Raw genomic sequence first — 23302 nt, 5'->3', positions numbered from 1 at the left:
AGCTGGAATGAGATGGGAGAGTGCAATGGAACAAAGGCTCACTTGTATGGTCATCTGGTGAGCAGGACCCAGGCGCATTAAATTCCTAATCCAAGCTGTATATGACATCTATATGACAGCTGCAAACCACCAGCTGTGGGGCAGGGTTGACACACCTTCTTGTCCACTCTGCTCTGAGAGAGTGACACTCAAACACATCCTGAGCAGCTGTCCAAAGGCCCTAGGGGAGGGTCACTGCCGGTGGTGCCATGATGAGGTGCTGAAGGCAGTTGCTGAAAGTGTCTCCTCATCCATAACAATAAGCAGGCCCCACTGTCCCCCCAAGAAGCAGATAAAATTTGTCAAGGCAGGAGAGCAGCTGCAACCATAGCCTAGAGCTGCTGCAGGTCTAGACTGGCAGATAATGATAGATCTAGGCAAACAACTTAAGTTTCCCGCACATATCATGACAACATCATTGCAACCAGTCATTATCATTCTGTCAGTGGCCTCAAAACAGCTTGAACTGATAGAATTGACTGTGTTCTGGGAAGATCGTATAGAGGAGGCTTATGAGAGGAAGCTGGCCAAGAAATCGGGGGTTTCTGGATGATTGCCGGAAACGGTGGCGAGCTTGCGGCCATCCAGTGGAAACTGGCTGGAGAGGCTTTGCCGGCCGCACTGTCTACAGAGTCTACACCCTGCTTCCAGGTGGCTGTGGATTAAGATAGATAGATAGATAGATAGATAGATAGATAGATAGATAGATAGATAGATAGATAGATAGATAGATAGATAGATAGATAGATAGATAGATAGATAGATAGATAGATAGATAGATAGATAGATAGATAGATACTTTATTAATCCCGATGGGAAATTCACATAAGAGGGGTGAGCCTTGGCTTATTACTGCTGGGACACAAGTTGGGGCTTGATCAGCCACAGCTGGGTCACCTGGGCAAGGGTGTATGATGTTGTGAGACCTGAGACATCCTATAAACCCAAGAAATATCACTGATAATGCATCCCAGTGCATCCACAGGATATATCTTTCACCTGGATATTAAGTGTCAGATGACATAATGTATTAGATGAGGTGATGTAATCCAAAAAAAAGTATAAAAGCAGATGAATTGTTTAATTCAGTCCTCACTCCATGGACTGAGATATTTGTGCAAATAAAGAAATGTTCTGCATTGTTATCTGTGCTACGCGACTGCCTTCTTTAAAGATAGAGGAACGTTTTTCCATGACAACCCCAAATTAAACAATCACAACTATTTGTAGCACTGTATTAGTCATTCTTCTTAAATCATATTATATATAACCTTTGAAAGGAAATGTTTCAGAAAACATTTCTTATATTTGATTAATGAATCAGTGTACATATCATTTCATCATGCTATGTACAGATGGTATTGCATTATTAATGTAAATGGCAATATATAAATATATTTTATTTCTTAATCATCTAGTCACCTCCAATTAGAGGTAATGTTGATATTTCTGGTTTAATAAAGAATAAAACCCTTTTCATTTATTCTTCCAGTTGTAAAAATGCTGTACTCATATTGTGAACTAACTGATTTTCAAGCTAGTAAATAAATTATTTTATTATGAAATGCTTATTTTTTTCAAAGAGCAGGACTAATTTTGAAATAGAATTTTAAAAAATCATCATTGTGTCGTGTTTTTATGAGTCAAATTAACTATGGTGCCCCTGTGTTGTTCATGGCTCATTTCATGTCTCAATCAATGATCAGTGTAATGTCTAGCTGAGAAAATTGTTTATGCACTTTGCTTATGGAACTTGTTTGTACATGGCTCAAACAGATTGTTTAGTTTAAGTGTGTGCTATGTGTAAAGATTACAGTCAATACTTTACTTGCACATCGAAAAACATGCAAGACATGATGAGCGATTACAGCTAGTCAAATGTTGACCTTTCGTTGTTTTAATCATGACAGTCAACTTTTTTCATTTTCAAATTACATGTATCAGTCTGCATTATCAATTTTGGGACTTCTGTTTTTTAAAAGGCAGTACACTATCCTATTTTTAACTTTAAACTCTAGGTTTAATAGACAGAAAAACTTAAAAGAAGAAAATGGTTCTATTAACAGGGGTGTAACAGGGGGTTCAGATAAGTCATTCAGCCTATTCCAAATGGCTAGCAGTCTGAAACATAATGCATAATAATTATTTATTATTAAAAACTGCAAAACACACAAATATGTAATTAAGGCCAATATGCATACCAGGATGCCAAAAAATGTGTAGCCACCGTGAAGCAACTGACTCACTCTTGGAACCTTTGTAGCAAATGTCAGTTTTTCAAAATGGTGCAAAAAGAACAAGGAAGAAGGAAATGTAAATGATGGACCCGGATGGTCCTGTAATATAGAACAGCTAATCTACAAATAAAGAGTATAAAGTAGGCCTTTCAACTAGACTTTTAGTGTTAGCTAAATTGTCATCTAATTATCCCGCTCCTTTGAATCGAGGAAGCCATTGTCTAACGTCTTGCAAATTTTGCTCTACTACTGTATGTGTTTTTCATTCTTTAAAATTTGGTTGTTTGTTGTTTGTTTTTTCCTTGTGATTCTTAGCCAGGTGTATTAAAAATACTGATAATCTCAATCAAATAAATAAAAAGGCAACTATGAAGTAAAAAATCTCATGAAAAAGTTCAGTGGTATATAAATCAGTCATTACATTTTGAAAAACTGCAATGATTTATTTAAAAAATAATAAATTGTTTGATAGACAACAAAACTAGTATGATCAGAGACCTTTTGAAATAAATTACACTGGCATTAGATAAGATATTAAAAGTTGGGCAATTTTTAAACAACACCTGCACATGTGAAATTAAAAGTAAGTACATTATTGAAATTAAATGTAATGCCAATGTAGCTTTCCATGTTACCTAGACAACTTTTACTTAGCCATGCATTTTTTTTACAATTTGATAAATCTTTTATATAAAATGTTTCAGTTTTTCCAGTTAATTATTCATTTATTTACATCGCTGCAGTTTGCAGTTATGTAAGTGATTATTTATTTCAGAATTGCTTTTGTCTTTTCACGTTTTCACACAAATGGCATATTTGTCATAGGAGCAGATTGGGCAGCTATGCTTTAGGCAACTCACCTGGATTGACAGAGACAGATGAATAATCAAATAAATATAGATTAGAAGTTATTGGCAACAATACTGTAACATTTTTATTTTTAAATATTGAATAAGAAGAATTTCACAGGAATGTAATTAAGGTAAACTATGAACTTCATTCTTAATAATATTTTTAGACTCTAACAAATCTAAAAATCAGCCAGGGACATCTTAAGCTCCTCATGACCCAAATGGATGAGTATATATATGTTATGGATACCCCAGAGGACGAATGGGCATCCCACCCAGGATGAAGGCGAATTTCTTATCTGTCCAGAATGCTATAATGGAAGGATGGAATGAGTGTGGGAAATACCAGGCTGGGACACCTTATGATTCCCATCCTGATTGGGATGCTCAAAGACTTCAGGAACCAGCAGGGGAGCAATTCATACCCCACAAATCTAGGTGGCAGTGTCCCTCATGTAGAGTCCCAGCCTATATACCAGTAGTGCTGCATGGGAGTTGGAGTCTGCAATTGTAGCCCTGTAGAGTCCACGGAGGGATGGTAGAGGGTGCTGCTAGAGGAGCATCTCTCTAACTTTCTTGTAGCCCAGAAATGCCTGCAACTGGTCACGTAACATCACTGGAAGTACTCCCGGCTTCTCCTTAATAGAAGCCTGCTTCCATAGCTCTTGGGGTCTGAGTCGTGAGGAAGTGGGCACACTCAACTGGAGCAGAGGAAGAATTGCACTTTATTGTTCATTTATTGTATTTTGTGGCTTACATCTGGAGAGGTGATCATTAGAATGGTGCTTGGTGTGAATAAATCTTTATTTTATTCTAATAACATATGTTTTTTTACTATGACTGTGGTTTGGGGCTTTCTGGTGCCCCCTTTGTGGTTACAATGTTTAGTAATGTTCTGAAATGAGCTCTGCTGCAGTCGATATGGTTGCATATTTAATAAATCCTACTAATAACCTACAAAGCCTTAACAAACCTCGCGCCAAGCTACATCAGTGACCTTCTCCATCACTATGTGCCTGCCCGCCCACTAAGGTCCTCTGATTCTGGCAATCTTGTTGTACCCCACAGTAATCTACACTCCATGGGTAACAAGGCCTTCAGCTGTATAACGCCCAGACTCTGGAATGACCTACTGAAATTAATCAGGTCAGCTGACTCCATGAATTCTTTTAAAAAACAACTCGAAACTCATCTGTTCAGGAAGGCTTTTAGCTCGACTTGACTTTATCACCCTTCTCTCAGTTTACTTCTCTGTCAAGATGCTCATGTAACCTGTGTGTGTGTGTGCGAGACCATCAATTATGTTGTCTGTTTTTTTTCTCTGAATTCACTGTCGTAATCTTCTTTATTTATTTATCCGGTTTGTACAATGCTATATACTGTATACCCTGCCGTTCTTTCTTATATTCTGTAAGTGCCTTGAGCATGGGAAAGGCGCTATATAAATAAAATGTATTATTATTATTATTATTATTATTATTACCATAAACTGTGCACATATCACCTCAGCCATTACTAGCAGCTATACTGATAACAATTTGCACCTGTACTCATGTGCACCACCTCTGCTATGCAAACCAAATCAAAGCAAGGAAGTGCTCAGGAATTTGGAATTTTATATATTTAGACCACACAATTTTCAGTAGACATTAACCAAAGAGTGCAATCTACTGTATGTCAGATAGTCAGAAATCCCATTTACTGAGAAATCATGAATAACCAACAAAAAACAACATCTGCCCAATAACTCTTCTTGGCAGATGTAACTGGGTGTTCAGATTCAGTTTGCTTGAAAAATATGGTTCTTGGTTGATGTACAGCAAAAAAACCTGATGGTGCCTTTTGACATAAAATGTCTGAAGTTATAGGCAAGCATGAACGCAAAATTTGTCAGCAAGCTGTATTCAAAAGAGCTGAGTTTCTTGTCAAATGTATTGAAAAATCAGACAGTCAGGTTTTAGTCATGTTGGACAGAAAACGAGCAGCAAATATCAAAAAAAGTCGACATCTACTAAAGTCAGTGGCCGAAGCTATGATCTACTGCTGTTGCTGGTGTTGTGGTCTTAGAGGCAGTGAACCCCCTGTAAGTCCTCTATGACGAAATACTGAAACAACACGTGAAGCATCCAAAGCTGGAAAATACCACTTACTGTTAATGACTTATATTTCTGTTTTAGGTTTTGAGTTGTTGCTTCTCCTCCTTTATGTGTGAGAAAGTATGACAATATTATGTTTTAGTATTGAACACATAGTTTGTTCTATTTCTTTGTTATTTCTCATTTTTTATTTGTTTAATTCAGTTATAAACAAAAACATTGGTTGCATTTTGCTTTTCTATTAACACCATTTTGACAGTTTTAAAAATTAAACTGAGAGTCTATTGCTATGCAATGAATAAAATACAAAATAAGTGTCCCTGTTTCAATATTTAGGTCTGTCTTGTATCTCTATTTATTTGCATCTTTTTATAAGAAACCTTAGGGTCAGGAAAATATAAAACATATATGGAAAATGAGCAAAACAGAAAGCTAATTAAAAAAAGAGGTTGGCTATACCCCTGAATAACAACCACACCACCCCGGCGTTGTTAACATTAATCACAAATAGGACTTTTAAACCAAGCCCTTCAAAGTCTGTTAAAATTATATAAACAGTGTCGATCGAGGGAAAAGCAGTGTTTGTTATTGGCATCTGTTGCTTGCTATTGTAGTCTTTGTACTGTGGTTTAGCTGTCTAATATCTCTCAAATACAACACTAGCATGATGTGTATTTAATGTATGAACAGTGTCTATTTCCTTTGTGCATACCAGTTATTAGAAGCCACAAAAGAGGAAAATGTGAACAAATTTCACCAGTCTTAGTACCATTACACTAACTGCCTGCATCCTTTAGGACTGTTCTTAAAATACTCTTAATTCTATGTAAGGCTCTGAAAAAATAAGCACCTCATATTTTTGAATGTCTGCCTTTCTTACATTACTAATTGTAATCTTATATCCTTTAACACTCAATATGCCAAGTATAAAAGAACTGGTAAGGAAGACTTTTGTTTTCATGAACCAAATATACTTTATTGTTATAAACGCAGTATATGCCAGACCTTGCTAGCACAGTTGAGCAATTAAAAAAAAATCTACTAAAAACTCACCTTGTTAATTTGGCCTTTTCATATTTTTTCCTTTACCGTGGTTGGGGGAAGTTAGTGGTGATTAGGCTCTTACCGTAAAGTTCAGTTTTATGCAGTATATTGTTTTCCCAGTCCAAAGACATGCTGGTTAGGTGGATTGGCGATTCTAAATTGGCCCTAGTATATGCTTGGTGTGTGGGTGGGTGTGTTTGTGTGTGTCCTGCGGTGGGTTGGCACCCTGCCCGGGATTGGTTCCTGCCTTGTGCCCTGTGTTGGCTGGGATATTCTCCAGCAGACCCCCGTGACCCTGTGTTCAGATTCAGCGGGTTGGAAAATGGATGGATGGATATTGTTTTCCTTAACCAATCAGTACAGCGTTCACTACCTTTGTGTGTTTTGTTTTTCTGTTGCCAATCCAGTCAGCTGTAATGCTAGGAAGAATAAAGAAATCTACCCAAGTCTATCTTTATATTGTTTTTATGAAACATTGTCAATGTGAATAAGTTCAGTATATTAGAATGCCCAGATGTAGCCAGTTTGTTTCTTTGGGTCTTGGAACTGCTAAAGGTTTATTTCCCTCAAGTATCCTTGCCTGCTGGAGTTTTTGTTTTCCCATTGTCTTTGGCCATTGGGCCATAATATTTGGTGAACATTTATCTTCTCAATTCTAAAAAAAATCCTTTTTATAATGAATTGTTCTTCAGTTTTTTACTTTCTTTTTTGCAGCTCTCTCATTTTAGCTATTATTATTGTAAACACAGTTTGAGCTACTGAAAATGTGGTATATAAATAAATGTCGGTATGAAAACATCACATTCATGACTTATATTGCAATTCTTACAATATACAATATATAAGATATATGGCATATATCAGCAATTCTTAAATTTTTTACTGTCTTTGATTATTTGCTTTGATGAAAATATAGGATGGCCCTGTTTGTTGCCTTTCAAGATCCCACATAATCTAATGAGCTCCTTTCACACGGCTGACATTAAGAGGCACGTTGTTATAAAGAAAACTTAAACTTACAAAACTAGCATGCAATCCACTATTACAAATACAGAAATGAACCCAAAACCTAAAATTACACGTAACAAAAACACCAACATTTCTAAACAAAAAAAGTACCATTAAAAATAATTTCTAAAAGCACCCAAAAAGAAAATAATAACATCCAATTTTAGAATCTCTGTACTCCACTACTGGTTTGCTCCAGAGTCCATCATTACCAATCACACAATCACTATAAAAGTCAAGGGGAGAAACTTAATCATAATAGCAATAATGCCAGTTCATACTTTATGACACTAGTAAGACAAAAAAAATGGCAGATTGAGTAATAACACAAGTGAAAATATCAAATGTTACCATTTGTGATTAACTTGTATCAGAATAAAGTGTATATCTTTCAAAAATCTACATGCATTCAATCTTATGTTAATAAAAAACAGTAAACATTGTGCTAATTTGTGTGTGTTACAGCAAAATAAAGAATTTCCTTCAATATAAAATTATAGCTTTACAAGGGGCAGAGGTTACTTTCTAATTACACTAACTTTGGTTATACATTCTGTTAATACACATTAATGCAGCTCAATTTTTCATAAAGGTTCTTAATAGCACTAAAGATTTATTTGTAATGTGCTAGGCTGTTGATTTCTCAAAAACAAACAACTCTTAATTATCAAACCATTTTTCATTCTTATGTCTATTTATTGTACATATATAATATGGAAAAATGGCACTAAACTCATAGGAAGTGAAAAAATATGTTAGACTAATGTTTCTGTCTGTGTTCATTATTTAGAAAGTCCAAAGTTCAAAACTGACATGAAGAAATTTAGGGAGGAAAACATCTCTAACAAAAAGGATCTTCTTATTTTATTATTTACTGAATCAAGTCATTTAAGTCATAAAATCAATTATACATATTATGTGTCTGCTTCCTTTACTGACAAAAGATGTGAATAAGAAATCTGATATTCTTTGTGATATAATACAATAAAGCAAGTAAATGAAAATTTAAATTTATATAATAAAAGGTACTTTAGACTGTGATATTTATTTCAGGTTGTCATATAAACATTGTGGTGATATGTCACTTAACACTTTGGTTGCCTTGAAAGAAATAAACTATATTAAATGAATTCAGCTTTCCATGTTTCAATGTACGTTTCATGGCTACCAATTAACCTAATTGACCTTTGAGTTGTAAAAGGAAAATTGGAGCACTTAAAGAAAACCCAGCATAGATATGAAGAGGAATGTGCAAATGCCATATAGAACATCATCAGGCTAGGATTTAAATGTTTGAGCTGGAAGGTAGCAGTATTGACTGCTATGCTTCTGTGGCATTCCACTATGAGGCAGAAAGTGGGATAAAGGGTATGTTGAACCCAAGTTTTATCCCAAGTTTCACTGGTAGCTTATTTGACATGACCTTTCATTATTATAGATGTTAATAGAAATGTATTGGTTAATATATATTTTTTTTAGAAATTAAACTTGTTATCCATTCATCCATTCATTTTTTAAACCAGCTTTACCCCGAGCAGAGTAGCCAGGAAGCCGGAGCCTATCCATACAAGCAGAGGATGCAAGGAAGGAACGACCCTTTAAGAGTGTGCAGTTCATCACTGGGTGAACTCCCAGAAACACAACAAACACACAAACTAGGGCTAATTAAATATCACTAGTCCACCTAACCTGCATGTCTGCGATGCTGAATGTCAAGAATGAGGTAGTGAGTAGCACACACTAGCTGGAAAGACTGTAGGTTAGGTTAATGTTATCACCTGCCAAATGGATTATGTTTGCTTAAATATAGAAAATATATATTTACAAGATTTCATTCCTAATTTGTGCTACTATACGCTTTGTTGTTTTTAAAGGATTTTTATTGTCTTTTTGTCTTTTTCAAAGGGTTATTTTCTGCATTCTGAATTTTAAAGCCCCATCTGATGGTTTTACTGTAGTGGTGCCATTTGCTGATAGTTGGAGAACATCCGTTGACAAAATTAAAACATGTCTATACCAGAATACACATTACATTTTCTAGTATAAGGATTGTAGTTTGCGGATTAGTTCAGACAAGACATAAGTAAGACAGTTGGCACTTTTTACTTGAGTAACAAATAGACAGCAACATGACCACTGTTTGCTGTACTGCCAGACAGATGATGTGGCAACATTAAGATGCCACACTGCAGGACAAATGACTAGATAGGTACAGGACACACCATTTCACTGAATAGCCAGTTAAGTAGTAGCAGAACAGAGGGTGATTACATTTACAACAACAATAAAAATCTTTTCTGTCTCAAGCTGGTGCTTTTATAAACTGTGAGCAAGGTAAAAAAAGCCTGAACCTACAATTTTTCTTGTGGACCCCACATCCTATAGATTTTTCATTAAAAAGAAAATGATTTTAGAATGATCTTCACGTATTAAGAGTAAATTTAATTCTAATTTTACTCATTGCATGAGATTTGATAACTCTATAGTTATTTTAATTAATAAGACATAAACAAACATTACATAATATTTTGCATAATATTAGTTCATTTGCATTCAAAAAGATCAATAAATAATCATTCATATATTAGGTTACTCACTTTTAAACATTTAAACTGTTTTAACAAATGGCTAATAAAAATATTTTTACTATGCAACTACATATTATTTATGTTGAGAAACCATTTGTTAAACTATAAGTTTGGTATTTTTTAAGTCGAAAGAATTTTTTCACAGCCATCTTATATATAATCATCTACACGTGGTAGTGTGTGTGTCTGTCCGGCCCAGAAGTGAGAGGTGGAGTCGGGCTAAGGGCTCTACCTCCAAGGATACACAAGTGAGGCCAGCATGTTGGCAAAGCGAAACCTCTGAATAAAGAGTCACTTGCTTAGTAGCTAATACAGAAGTGAGGTGCACACCGGCAAAACGGTATCCCTTTTACTTTTCCTCCTGCCCTTAATGCACAAGCGAGGCGAGCGTGCCAGCAAAAGGAAACCTCCAAAGAAAGACAGTCACTTAGCCACTAATGCACAAACGATGCAAGCACATCGCCAACACAAATCCTCCTAGGATAGAGATGCCCAGAGTAGCTCCTTTCAATTACATGACATCTCTACATTTCAATACCTTTTTTTTTCAATCTTCCAAGCCAAGAATGTTATTGAGTATTGATTTGCAAAACATTTTTGTGAGATTACTCAAAGTCTTTACACTTCCATATATAATAAGGTATATACCTGGAAAAAAGGGGATGGATGTAATTTACTTCATTGCACATAAGGAACTAAACGTTTTAGCCAATGGACAAGTATTACTGACTCATTTCCAGTATTCAATTTTAAAAAGGTAATCTTCCATAGTTAAACACACCAGACCACACCTGATACCAGGTAATCCGTAAATAGAAAGGAAGAACATACAAACCCTAGTTCTGTGAGGTCAGAATGACAGCTCTGTGCTACCCCTTTGCCTGTATTAAAACATCTGAACTAAACTTTACAAAACTTTATCATGATTAAAATTAAACGTACTTGTCACATGACACTATGGACGTTCTCAACCTTTCTCTCACTAACTGCCACTAGACTACCAAAACACAATGCACATATATAATGGCAGTAGCAGGAAGTATGCTTTGTGAAATAACACAATAGTTTTGTTTTTCGTGGCAGGAATAAGCTTCTGTATGATTTACTATATTCACAAGCATTAGGGTTGCGTCAATCAAAAATGTCAAAACTCCAACCACAATGGCCACTGTGAAAAGGCTTTTGTTTTAACATTTGGAACCCAGTACCTCTCACTTCCATTTTAAATCATAGGCTAGGTATTTTTCAAATATTTAATACATTTTTCACTTTAGAACACAAATTCATGTGACAAATTAATAGGCTATATGCTACGATCGCAAAGAAATAACTTTGACTTGAAAAATACCAGACTTGTACTTTAATATAGATGATTAGTGAGAAATGTCTTTAAACACTAACATCTGTTTTATTTATTTCATTTAAGTTAGTGGTAGCCATAATATTCATCCATTATCCAACCCACTATATCCTAACTACAGGGTCACGGGGGTCTGCTGGAGCCAATCCCAGCCAACACAGGACGCAAGGCAAGAAACAAACCCCGGGCAGGGCGCCAGCCCACCACAGGGCACGCACACACACACACACACACACACACACACCACGCACTAGGGACAATTTAGAATCGCCAATGTACCTAACCTGAATGTCTTTGGACTGTGGGAGGAAACTGGAGTACCCGGAGGAAACCCACGCAGACACGAGGGAGAACATGCAAACTCCATGCAGGGAGGACCTGGGAAGCGAACCCGGGTCTCCTAACTGCGAGGCAGCAGTGCTACACACTGCCCCACCATCCCGCCCAGCCATAATATCAATAGTTACATTATAAAGTGTACAGAGTACAATAATATTCTTACTTGCATGTGCAACCAACATGCCACATACTGCTATTCTCTGGTGCCATGATAAACAAGACTATATTCAAATGGATAATTTTATTTTGCAAAAAATATAAAAAAGCTTCTCTGATGAACTCCTTACCTTTGTTTCCATATGACTTGATCAGTTATGCTCCCATGAAACCTTGTGGAAAAAAACGTGAGAAAAATTAATTGAGAGACTGAAAAATATTAGTTTTTTTCCATAGCAACCATAACCTATAGTACATAAGAAAAATGCCATTTAAATAAATAAGGGTAATAAAGAGTGATAGATAGATAGATAGATAGATAGATAGATAGATAGATAGATAGATAGATAGATAGATAGATAGATAGATAGATAGATAGATAGATAGATAGATAGATAGATAGATGACTATAAGAATAAGTCAATAATATGAAAAAGTAGATAAAAGGAAAGCACATGACATACCTTACTTAGAAAATCAAAAAGTACAGGCAGCTAGCTAGAAATGGATAAGCATAACATTTTCCTCTAAAGTTGAGTAAAAAAAAATCCCAAAAAGGATGTCTGACTCCCTAAAGCCATTGGAGATGCCTGAAGATAAAAACACTTTGTAAAACTGGCATTTCTATGTTGCTGCTTGCTTGCAACACTAAAAATATTATGCAGGCTTTTAAACTTTACAGATGTTTACAAATCATTTATACTTTATTTGCAGATCTTTTTGCAGTACCAAACACATAACTGAAACTATTCATTCATTGTAAAGGTTTGTAAATCTTAATTAATTGAAATGATGATAAAGTCAGTTACCTCACTTTTTAATAATGTGATAATATCAAAATATTAAAATAACATTTATGTGAACTTGTTTTTACAATAATGATTAAAGTTGGATGAAAGTAAGGTATAATTGGACTAGTAAAAACTATAAACACTACCTTCAAAGAATAATTTTCTACTATAATATGCAGAAGCAGATAAGTACAAAAAGGAAAAAATAATGTCAATCCAAATTACATTGCCTCTTAAGTCTCTATGAACTAATTTAATCATTGCTATGTTTAAAACAGGAAAACCTAGAGGTGGCACAATAATTCATTTTAAATGTGTCAGTAATATTACTGTCCAACGCACAAGGAACAGTTCGGTGTTTTGGGAGATAAACAGATTAAGGTCTTAGAAAACTTGCTGCCAATTCTGGAGCCCTTGCTTTTCTTCACAGAAGAAAGTGTACCCATGTGCTGGCAATAAGAATGCACAGAACAGTGCCAGCACATTCATTTCCCAGTGGCAGTACATAATGAGTTAGTGTACTGCCACTGGAAAATGAATACATCTCTGCCACAGCCATTCTTTGATTGATTAATGTGCAAGACATGCTTCTTGCAGATTTCCTTTACTACCATTTCACTCCCACATAATATGAATTAGTAACCACTTTAAAGATGTAGGTCATTATTCTTTAATAATGAGTTACATTTGAGAGTTTTGATTTGTTAACTCTAATAAATACCTTATTCAAAACTCTGTACTCTTAAATGCACATTATCTTTTGTTGTTTTTTCCATTAAATTAAAAGTAATTTATGAAAATAAAATATTTCAAAGAAAATAATACATTATTTAACTGTGGAAAATTCATTCTATTTCTTGTGTTATGAAAGTTAAGATATTACCACAGAATTATGTATTTGGGTATGATGTACTGTATTGTTCTATTTAGAGTTTTCAGTTTTATTTATTGATATATCAATCAACCAATCCATTTTTTAGATAGACATTTTTAGCAATAACTATTCAATATAGTGGTTCAAGCTGAACTGAGACATAAGCTTTTGTTATGGTTAAATTCCTGAAATGGATCCTGTTAGTAGTATGTTATACTCACTATTTTCAGAGTCTGATGTAGTGTAAGATGCCCTAATGAATGAAAAGAGAATTGTTGTCACTCACTGTGCAGACAAAAGGACCATGAACTTTCTATGCACATATTGGCCATACATTCTGAAAACAGTTTCAAACATCCTCAAGTGTCCAGCTAAAGTATATGTTAGCTCCAGAAGAATTCTTTTGCACAATTAAAAGGATTCCAAAATATTCATAGCCCAATACAAATGCATGCAAGGCACCAAAAGATTCTCTTGCATGGACTACACAGTTGAACAGCATGGAAACAAGTCTATGTTCCTCATTCACACATCTTGAATGAAAGGCAGTAGCTCTGGGTTTGGACAGCTAATGGGCCAAGACTGGAGTACAAAGTAGTGGTGCTAACAGTTACATAAAATGTATTAAGTGTTACATGCCAGATGATGGAAAACATATATAATGTTATGTTCTTTGGCTGAAAAATTTTAGGTTGGATAAAATGTACAGATTTGGGTTTTGCTTCTTCTACTGTCTGGCATCATTATAAACCCTCTATTGATACCAACCTTTAGCTTTTTAATTATTTCACGATTTTACAGAAATGACTCTGTTCCACTCTATCGATAATGTCATTTCTGTCTTATTACCTTCCCACCCAAATCTAGGTTTTTATAACATGCTGAGTACTATGTGGCATCTGGGTGGCTAAAAAATATATAAAAAAAGATTTTAAAGTTACATAATGTTATTCAAAAATGCACTAAAAATGAAAAATAAACTTTTTTTGTTGTACTAAGATTTTGTTAGTTATATGTGACTAAAAATAAAATTGTACGGTACCCATAAAAGAATTAAATTAATTCAGTTAAAATGCATAGATTCCTTAAATTGATTTAAAAAAATAACTCTTACATTTTAAAAATTTCTCCAATTATAACCATTATCCTGCATACTTTAATCAATTTTTATATGATGTGTCATTTTTTCCCATAGTTAAGCTGGTTAGAAATTTCACTTTAAAGAATCTATGCAATTTAATTGAATTAAATTAACAATTAAAATCTTTTAGTGCATTTTTGAATAAAATTGCGTCATTTAAAAATCTTTTTTTTAATTTTTTTTCATTCCTGTATTATGCTGATTCTGTGTGATGTAGACATTGTTATTGTTATAGCAACACAAAATGCATAGAAGTATTCCAGAAGTGCTGCTCAGTGTCAAGTAGATTACCCTTTGTAACACCGTAAACTTTTGTCAAGATTACATGGTTTAACTATTGCAATTATATTTTCAGATAGAGGTCCCACTGTATGGGTAGTACATCACTACTGAAAAAACTGAACTGGGTTGTAAATCATGTGTCTGAACTAGTTAATGTCAGATAGAAACACAACATAAACTTTTGTTAAAATAAGAAAATATTGTTTTTTTATTACTAACTATTGACAATAGAGGTAGAAAAAAAAGCATGAATTAAAAATATAACATACTTTTCCTTTTGGCTAAAAGACAATTATTTTACGTAACGTTGCGTAGTACTCTGCCAAGAGAAAAGACCACATTTGAATAGCCAATAGGATGCTCTAATGTATATCTCTTATCTAAAAATTTCTATCTTTTAGCACACTATTACATGAATAATAAAAATCTGCAGTGAGTAAAAATCCAAATCAGAGTAATGTATCTAGTAAAAATGTCAATTCCAAGAAACTGCAACAGAAAAAGTTGGATTTAACAAAAAAGTTAAAAAAAATAATAATGACACATCTAATACTTTACATATACAACATCCATTCATCCATTATCCAACCCGCTATATCCTAAATACATGGTCATGGGGGTCTGTTGGAGCCAATCCCAGCCAACACAGGGCGCAAGGCAAGAAACAAACCCCGGGCAGGGCGCCAGCCCACCGAAACATATACAACAGTTTATGAAAATATATACTGTATTACATAATAATAAATTCTTGTAGAAACATTCAGACAAACTAAGTGATTACTAAACCAATGCAAATATGCATTGAACATAGACCTCCAGCTACCTGTAGACCCACTGTACACTTAGCTTTACATATCTATTATAGCTAACATGAATCATGCAAAGAATACAACAAATCTCAAAGATGTGGTGACGGTCCTTTCTTGTCTGTATGGAACTTAAAAAATATTTCAGAATTAGAATGAAGTAGCAACATTTAAAAGTCATTTCTTACTCTGAGAAAGTTTTGAGTGATTGCATGTATGTAAAAACAATTTCGAATTATTGTCATTGTAAAAGGTGTCATAAAATATGATCAATTTTTCTATCCTTAGTGTATGTGCAAGTCTTTCAGTTTTAATATTCTCAATAAATTAATTCATGAAGTATATTCTATGACAAAAGGTAAGAATCTTGATTGTTTCTGGTCTTTGTTTCTACCACGTTTTATAAACCAAGGCTACATCTTAGAATAGCAGCATCACTACACAGTCCATTACCTTTGAGTTCATTTTTGAATATAAGTTGGCTCGATTGAACAAATGGATGTTAGATTAGATTAGATTAGATTAGATAGACTTTATTTATCCCAAGGGGAAATTTAGATGCATACAGCAGTAGAAACATTAAAAAGAAAGATACAGACTCACAGGATGAATAATAAAATGAATAAACAGATGAATAAGTAGATAATAAATGTATATTTGTGGAGAAACGGCAAATTAAAGAGTATGAGTATTTAGTCTGGGACATCTGGAGGAAGCACTGAATTGCCTGAAGCATACACTACTAACTACTGACAGTTTATAGACATAGTAAATATGCTTTACATTAACTTAGTATATTTTTCTGGTACTCAGCAGCCATATTAATTTTAATGTTCTTTGAAACAGCTTTACTATATGCACTTTCTGTGTTACACACATCTTTTTCTTCATATAGAGTAATGTGTACATGTAAAAGGTGAAATAGGAATATTGTTGGCAGTCTTCTAATCATGACTTTGCATTTTATAGTCACATTAGGTGAAGAGGGGCAGATGAATTATAAAGCCTTTATTAAACTGATATCTGGATTAAAGCTTTTGGACATCATGGCACAAACGATGAAATAAATTCAAACACAGAAAATCAAACAATATTTTTATTTTAAAGAAATCACATGCTTGTCTTTTTCAAACCCTGACCCCATTTTTCTGTTTTTATTTTACAGAAAGCTATTAACAGCACATAAAGGTTCGACATAATCAAAGCATGGTGGTGTAGGGCTACATTAACATTGTAAAACATCTTCCCTCACTAACATAAACTTACTTACATTCATTACTGCAAGCAATCACTTGTTGCTGCAGGTATAGAACTCTGAAGTGATCAATAAATGGCAAAGTGACCTGAATTTCTTTTTTTCAATCAAAGAATTCCCTGGGAATAAGATAAGTCTTTACATCACTCCCCCTAGCCTCCTAAACCTTCTCTAATTTATTTTATTTTTAAGGTAAAATCAATATCCTCCAGTCTCAGTTTGTCTTGCCTTACCCCTTTCAGATCTACTTCATTACAGTTCTTCCAATACACAACAACCCCGTAACCAGTCCCTGCTGTGATGTCTTACTGTTTCTTCGCCTTTATATCTCTCCAATGTTATTGTCTAAATCTACAGAGACTATATAGCTTCTGGATCCAGTTTCTATTTTCTTAGGTGTTAATACACAGGTGCTTCTTTTTTTCTTTAATGTTCTATCAGTCGGAGGTTTCTGTCACTCAGCCCACCCCTACAAGAGCTGGCACTATATCAAAAATACAAAACTAGATCCATATGTTTTATTCTATCTCAAATCTACTTTTTCTGTATAAAAGCCTGGAGTGTGTGCTTTTCTATACTAATTCAACATGTAATTATTAATAATAATAAACCAGTTAACAATATACTGTATTTGATGTTATATTTGATCTACACCCTAATAATGAACTAAGACTCTTTTGTTGTTACATACTGTATGACCTGACTGTTACTTGTAGCACAACTGACCGTAATGCTTTCTGACTTACCTGAGCTCTTGCCTGTTACATTACATGCTTTAGCATTAATATCACAGTGTATTCACACAATGGTACTTAAAGTATTTACAAAACTCGTAATGCTAAAAAATGGCTTAGTATTTTTAAAAACACCCTTTCTCAGTCACTAGGCTATACAGTATACCTTAGTGCTTCTAATTCACTTTTTCTCCGTATGTTACAGTCACCACAAAACAAATAATTCAGTCCGCAGAAAATTACCTTGAATTTGGATCTGGTTAACTAAAATAGAGTAGTATTTTTTGTCAACATATTTTGCTTTCAATGAAGGAAAAATATTCTAGGTTGATAAAAACAAATAAATAAGAAGGAATCTCATAAAATTGTCACTAGAAGTGCCATGGACAATACCAGCGGCTATTGCATGTTTAACTTTTAATTAATTCTTTGGGTTTGTGTCCTGCTCCTGTCCTTCAATGGCTTTCCTTGATGATATTTTTCATTGCTTATTTTACACAAAAGACACCCTATTATCACCACAAGGAAAACCATAGAGTGCTAATACTCAGTTGTGAATCACTGTCTCTCTCTTCCCTCTGACACTTGACTTTATTTGCATATCCTTTTTAGCTAAACAAAACCTCTTCTGGCACTGTTCCTGATTTTACTAAACACTGTTGCGCAATTGTGATTTGCTGTCTATCTTCTGCAGACAAATAAGAAGCTGTGTGAAGGAATTACTTTGTTGTTTATTCAAGGTGTTTTAAGTTATGTATGGTTTGGGGGGGGGGGGGGTAGGGCAGTAGGCATGTGCTATCTCACAAACCACGATATACTGTAATGACTAATATCTTTAACTAATATCCTAAAAAAGAATCATGTCACCAGGCCAAAAATGTTTACCTGACTTGCACCAGAAAAAAGTGGAACAATCCGGGTTGGCTCCACATTTCCTGGTTGCTTTCAGGATCCTCTTGAACCCCGAACCATTGATAGTCATGAACTGAGATGAGCTGGTTAAATTGGAACACACACAGTTAGCAAGGGGTTGATGCAAAAGCCCCAAGTATTTTCATTAAAAACGATAAAATAGTGTTAAAATAGTACAGTGCAAAAACAGACCATCCATCAATAAATAATCCATAAAAGCAAAGTGATATGTGGAGGTTAAAATGTTCAATAAGTAATCCACTAAAATGAATGTTAAAATCATGGCAGGAATCTGTCCATCCATTTAAAATAAACACAAGCCCCAGGGCCTCTCTTTAAAATCTGGCCCGCCCGCTGACAGGTGCAGTCAACCATTAAATCCCGGGTTCAGGGTCCTACTGTCATTTTCTTGACATCAGTAAGACTCCCCAAAGAACCACACTCATGTGTCCCTCAGCCAGTTTGTTGGCATCTACAAGGGAGATGCTGCACAAAGGGGCCATTCCTACTCTTTTTCATTGGTCAGTCGGAGTGCAACTTCTCCAGCTCTACACTTGAGCGCAGGCCTGCCGCTCACTTCCTCGGGGCATATTCCCAACCACCTGCCTCCACTCTTTACCACTCTCACTGTCCTGCCTCTTTTTCCTCCCGTAACCTCTGTTGTCTCTGTCGTTTCTGTTTCCACCTGTCTTTCTTTTCTTTCGTTAACCTCCGACCTTTCCTCCTCTCTCTTTTCCTTGATCATATCCTCTGTTGTTCTTTTTCCTTTCTGCCATGCAGGCTCTCTTATAAATTGCCCAACTGGGTGCAGGTGCGATTCTCTGTCTATTCTAGGGTGTGACTGAGGCACCTGACTGATCCACCGGCATTTGCACATGAATGCGTGATCAGCCAAGTACCCAATCAACCCTGGAGCGAGTGCTGCCAAGTGCACACCTGCACCTGTAAGGAGTCTGCATGCTCCAGGACCTGATTATTTATTTAAAACCATGCTTTGCCATGGACCTCTTATCACAGATCTTGTGTGGAATTCTTTGAGTCAATTCAACCTTGTCACAAGCGTGTGGTATTTCTCCATCAAATCTGATTAGTTTACAACTGTTGTTACAACTAAAATTCATTCCTGAGGTACAATATGTTCTGGGCTTCCTCCTCCTCAAACTATTGAAGCAATGTATCTGTCTTTTGATTTTTCGCAACTGCTTGATATAAAATGACAAATTCAAACTGACTAAAAACAGTAGGCCTACCCACTGAAACTGCTGACCATTAAGATATTACTATTTTAAAATAAATTTGTCTTTTTTATGTTAGCAATGTAAAAATTAAACAGACAGTCAGCTCCCTGTAGCCAGTGCCTCCATTCTCAAGGGACAGTTCTGTAGCTTCTTCAGATAGCTGTTCCTTAGAAAAGAAAGTACAAGGATGGAAGTTGCATGTGTGGAGGAAGTCCTGTGACACTCCAACAATGAATGTGTCTACTTCTAATTCCAAGGGCAGATATTAGGATGTCTAAGAACTGTAGTTTTTATAAATAATTCTTTAGTATTAAAAAAGACTGTTGAGTCTCAGGGGTCCACAACTATTTATTATATGTATTGAGCGTCAAGGCTGTTATGGATGCCACAATTTTACAATCTTTAATAAAACGCGTGCAATAGTTTGGAAAACCAATGACAGGCTGAACACATCTTACCGATGGGGGCAATGTCCGATCTTGGATTGTTTTAGCCTTTCCATTTTTCATAGATAACCCTGTGTAAGAAATTTTGTAACCCAAGAATATGACCAATGTATTGTGAAAATAACATTTCTCTGGTTTTGCATACAAACTGCCTTTGTGCAACTGAGAAATTCCCTCACAAACATGCCTAACATGAGTCTCCATATTAACAATAAATATATCTATACTAATAAAAGGCAAAGCTCTCACTCACTCACTCACTCACTCACTCACTCACTCACTCACTCACTCACTCACTCACTCACTCACTCATCACTAATTGTCCAACTTTCCGTGTAGGTGGAAGGCTGAAATTTGGCAGGCTCATTCCTTACAGCTTACTTACAAAAGTTAGGCAGGTTTCATTTCGAAATTCTACGCGTAACGGTCATAACTGGAACCTCTTTTTTGTCCATATACTGTAATAGACTGCAGCTCGATGGCCGTGGGAGGCGGAGTTGCGTATCGTGTCATCACGCCTCCCACGTAATCACGTGAACTGACTGTGAACGCAGTACGTAGAAAACAAGGAAGAGCCCCAAAGAGCGCTGAAGAAAACATTCATTACACAATTGAGAAGGCAGTGAAACAATAAGAAGCGAGCGAGTGACGCATACAAGCATATTCATAAGTGCAGCTACTGCGGAAACAAAGCATGGTGTAAACCATAAGTTTAAAAAAGGCAAAGCCCTCACTGACTCACTCACTCACTCACTCACTAATTGTCTAACTTCCCGTGTAGGTGGAAGGCTGAAATTTGGCAGGCTCATTCCTTACAGCTTACTTACAAAAGTTAGGCAGGTTTCATTTCGAAATTCTACGCGTAACGGTCATAACTGGAACCTCTTTTTTGTGCATATACTGTAATAGACTGCAGCTCGATGGCTGTGGGAGGTGGAGTTGCGTATCGCGTCATCACGCCTCCCGCGTAATCACGTGAACTGACTGTGAACGCAGTACGTAGAAAACAAGGAAGAGCCCCAAAGAGTGCTGAAGAAAACATTCATTACACAATTGAGAAGGCAGCGAAACAATAAGAAGCGAGCGAGTGACGCATACAAGCATATTCATAAGTGCAGCTACTGCGGAAACAAAGCACGGTGTAAACCGTAAGTTTAAATTAAGTTTATAGAAACGCTCCCTCTGCCGTTTGCAATACCATATTCGCGACATACAAGTTTAATGAGAAGACACGAGGTATAAACGAGACTTTGGATCACTTTGTAACAGAGTTAAAATTGCTGTAGCGAGAAACTTTTAAGTGCCGGTCTTAGCTAACATTAAATAAAGCTGTGGACATCGCAACATCACACAAGAGAGCGGCTCACGTGAACTGACTGAACGCAGCATGAGTGATCACTTCGATGAATCAAACCTGTTCAAAAAACACATTACACAATTTATAGAAACACTCCCGCTGCTGTTTGCAATACCATATTCGCGACATACAAGTTTAATGAGAAGACACGAGGTATAAACGAGACTTTGGATCACTTTGTAACGGAGTTAAAATTGCTGTAGCGAGAAACTTTTAAGTGCCGGGTCTTAGCTAACATTAAATAAAGCCGTGGACATCGCAACATCACACAAGAGAGCGGCTCACGTGAACTGACTGAACGCAGCACGAGTGATCACTTCGATGAATCAAACCTGTTCAAAAAACACATTACACAATTGATAATGTAGGAAAAGAATATGAAGCGACTGACGCATACAGACATTTTCATGAGTGCAGGTACTTCGGAAACAAAGCACCGTGTACACCTAAAGTTTAAATTAAGATCATAGACCTACAAAAGGTTGCCATTGATTTGAGGCAAGATTGCTTTTCTCCTGTACAACTATACGTTGGATTCTCAACAGTAAGTTTGCACAGCTTGGTCATATTACAACCGGAGTGCTTAACTGACAACGTGGTATACAAAGAGAACTATAAAAATCATAATAAACGAACAATAAAACAGCAGAGAACCCGTGGATTAAATAAAAAGGCTGCTTCCTTGGCGAAGCAAGGAAAAAGGATGACCTTATATGGCGCTCGTTTATAAAACAGCGGAGAACCTGTGTAAAGGCTGCTTCACAAAAAAACAGCAGAGCGCCTTATATGAGCAGGCGGTCAGCTAGAGAAGGGAATCAATAAATAACTATAATCGTAATAAACGAACAAAAAAGAGCGGAGAATCCGTGGATTAAATAAAGGAAATGGGTACCTGAACAGAAAAGTGAGTCTCAAATACCTACACAATAACTATAACAATCATAATAAACGAACAATAAAACAATACAGAACCGCTAAGCAAGGAGAAAGGACGGCCTTATATGGCGTTCGTTTATAAAACAGCGGAGAGGCTGTGTAAAGGCAGCTTCACAAAAAAACAGATCCTTAACAAATTGTTATTGGTATATTTTCCCTCAATTTGAAAAGGTTTACTTTTCTTCTTAATAAAAATTTAAAAGCAGTACTTCGCCGCTGCGAAGCGCGCGGATTTGGCTATATATATATATAGATATATATATATATATATATATGTAGATATGTATATATATACAGTATATATATATATATATATATATATATATATGTGAATGTATGTATATATATATGTATGCCTATATATATGTAGATATGTATATATATATATATATATATATATATATATATATATGTGTGTATATATATGTAGATATGTATATATATATATGTAGATATGTAAATATGTATATGTATATATATGTGTCTGTATGTGTATATATATATATATATATATGTGTGTGTATATATGTGTATATATATATATATATGTATGTATATGTATGTATGTGTATATGTATATGTGTGTGTGTATGTATGTGTGTATATGTATGTGTATATATATGTTGATATGTGTATATATATGTATATATATATGTATATATATGTATATGTAGATATGTGTATATGTAGATATGTATATATATGTATATATGTATATATATGTTTACATGACCTCTTTAACACACTACTTCTCCGCTGTGAAGCACGAGTATTTTGCTAGTCATCAATATACACTAACACAAAAAGACAAA

Source organism: Erpetoichthys calabaricus, chromosome 6, assembly GCF_900747795.2.
Source record: "Erpetoichthys calabaricus chromosome 6, fErpCal1.3, whole genome shotgun sequence".
Lineage (NCBI taxonomy): Eukaryota > Metazoa > Chordata > Cladistia > Polypteriformes > Polypteridae > Erpetoichthys > Erpetoichthys calabaricus.
Note: the sequence above shows the minus strand (reverse complement) of the source record.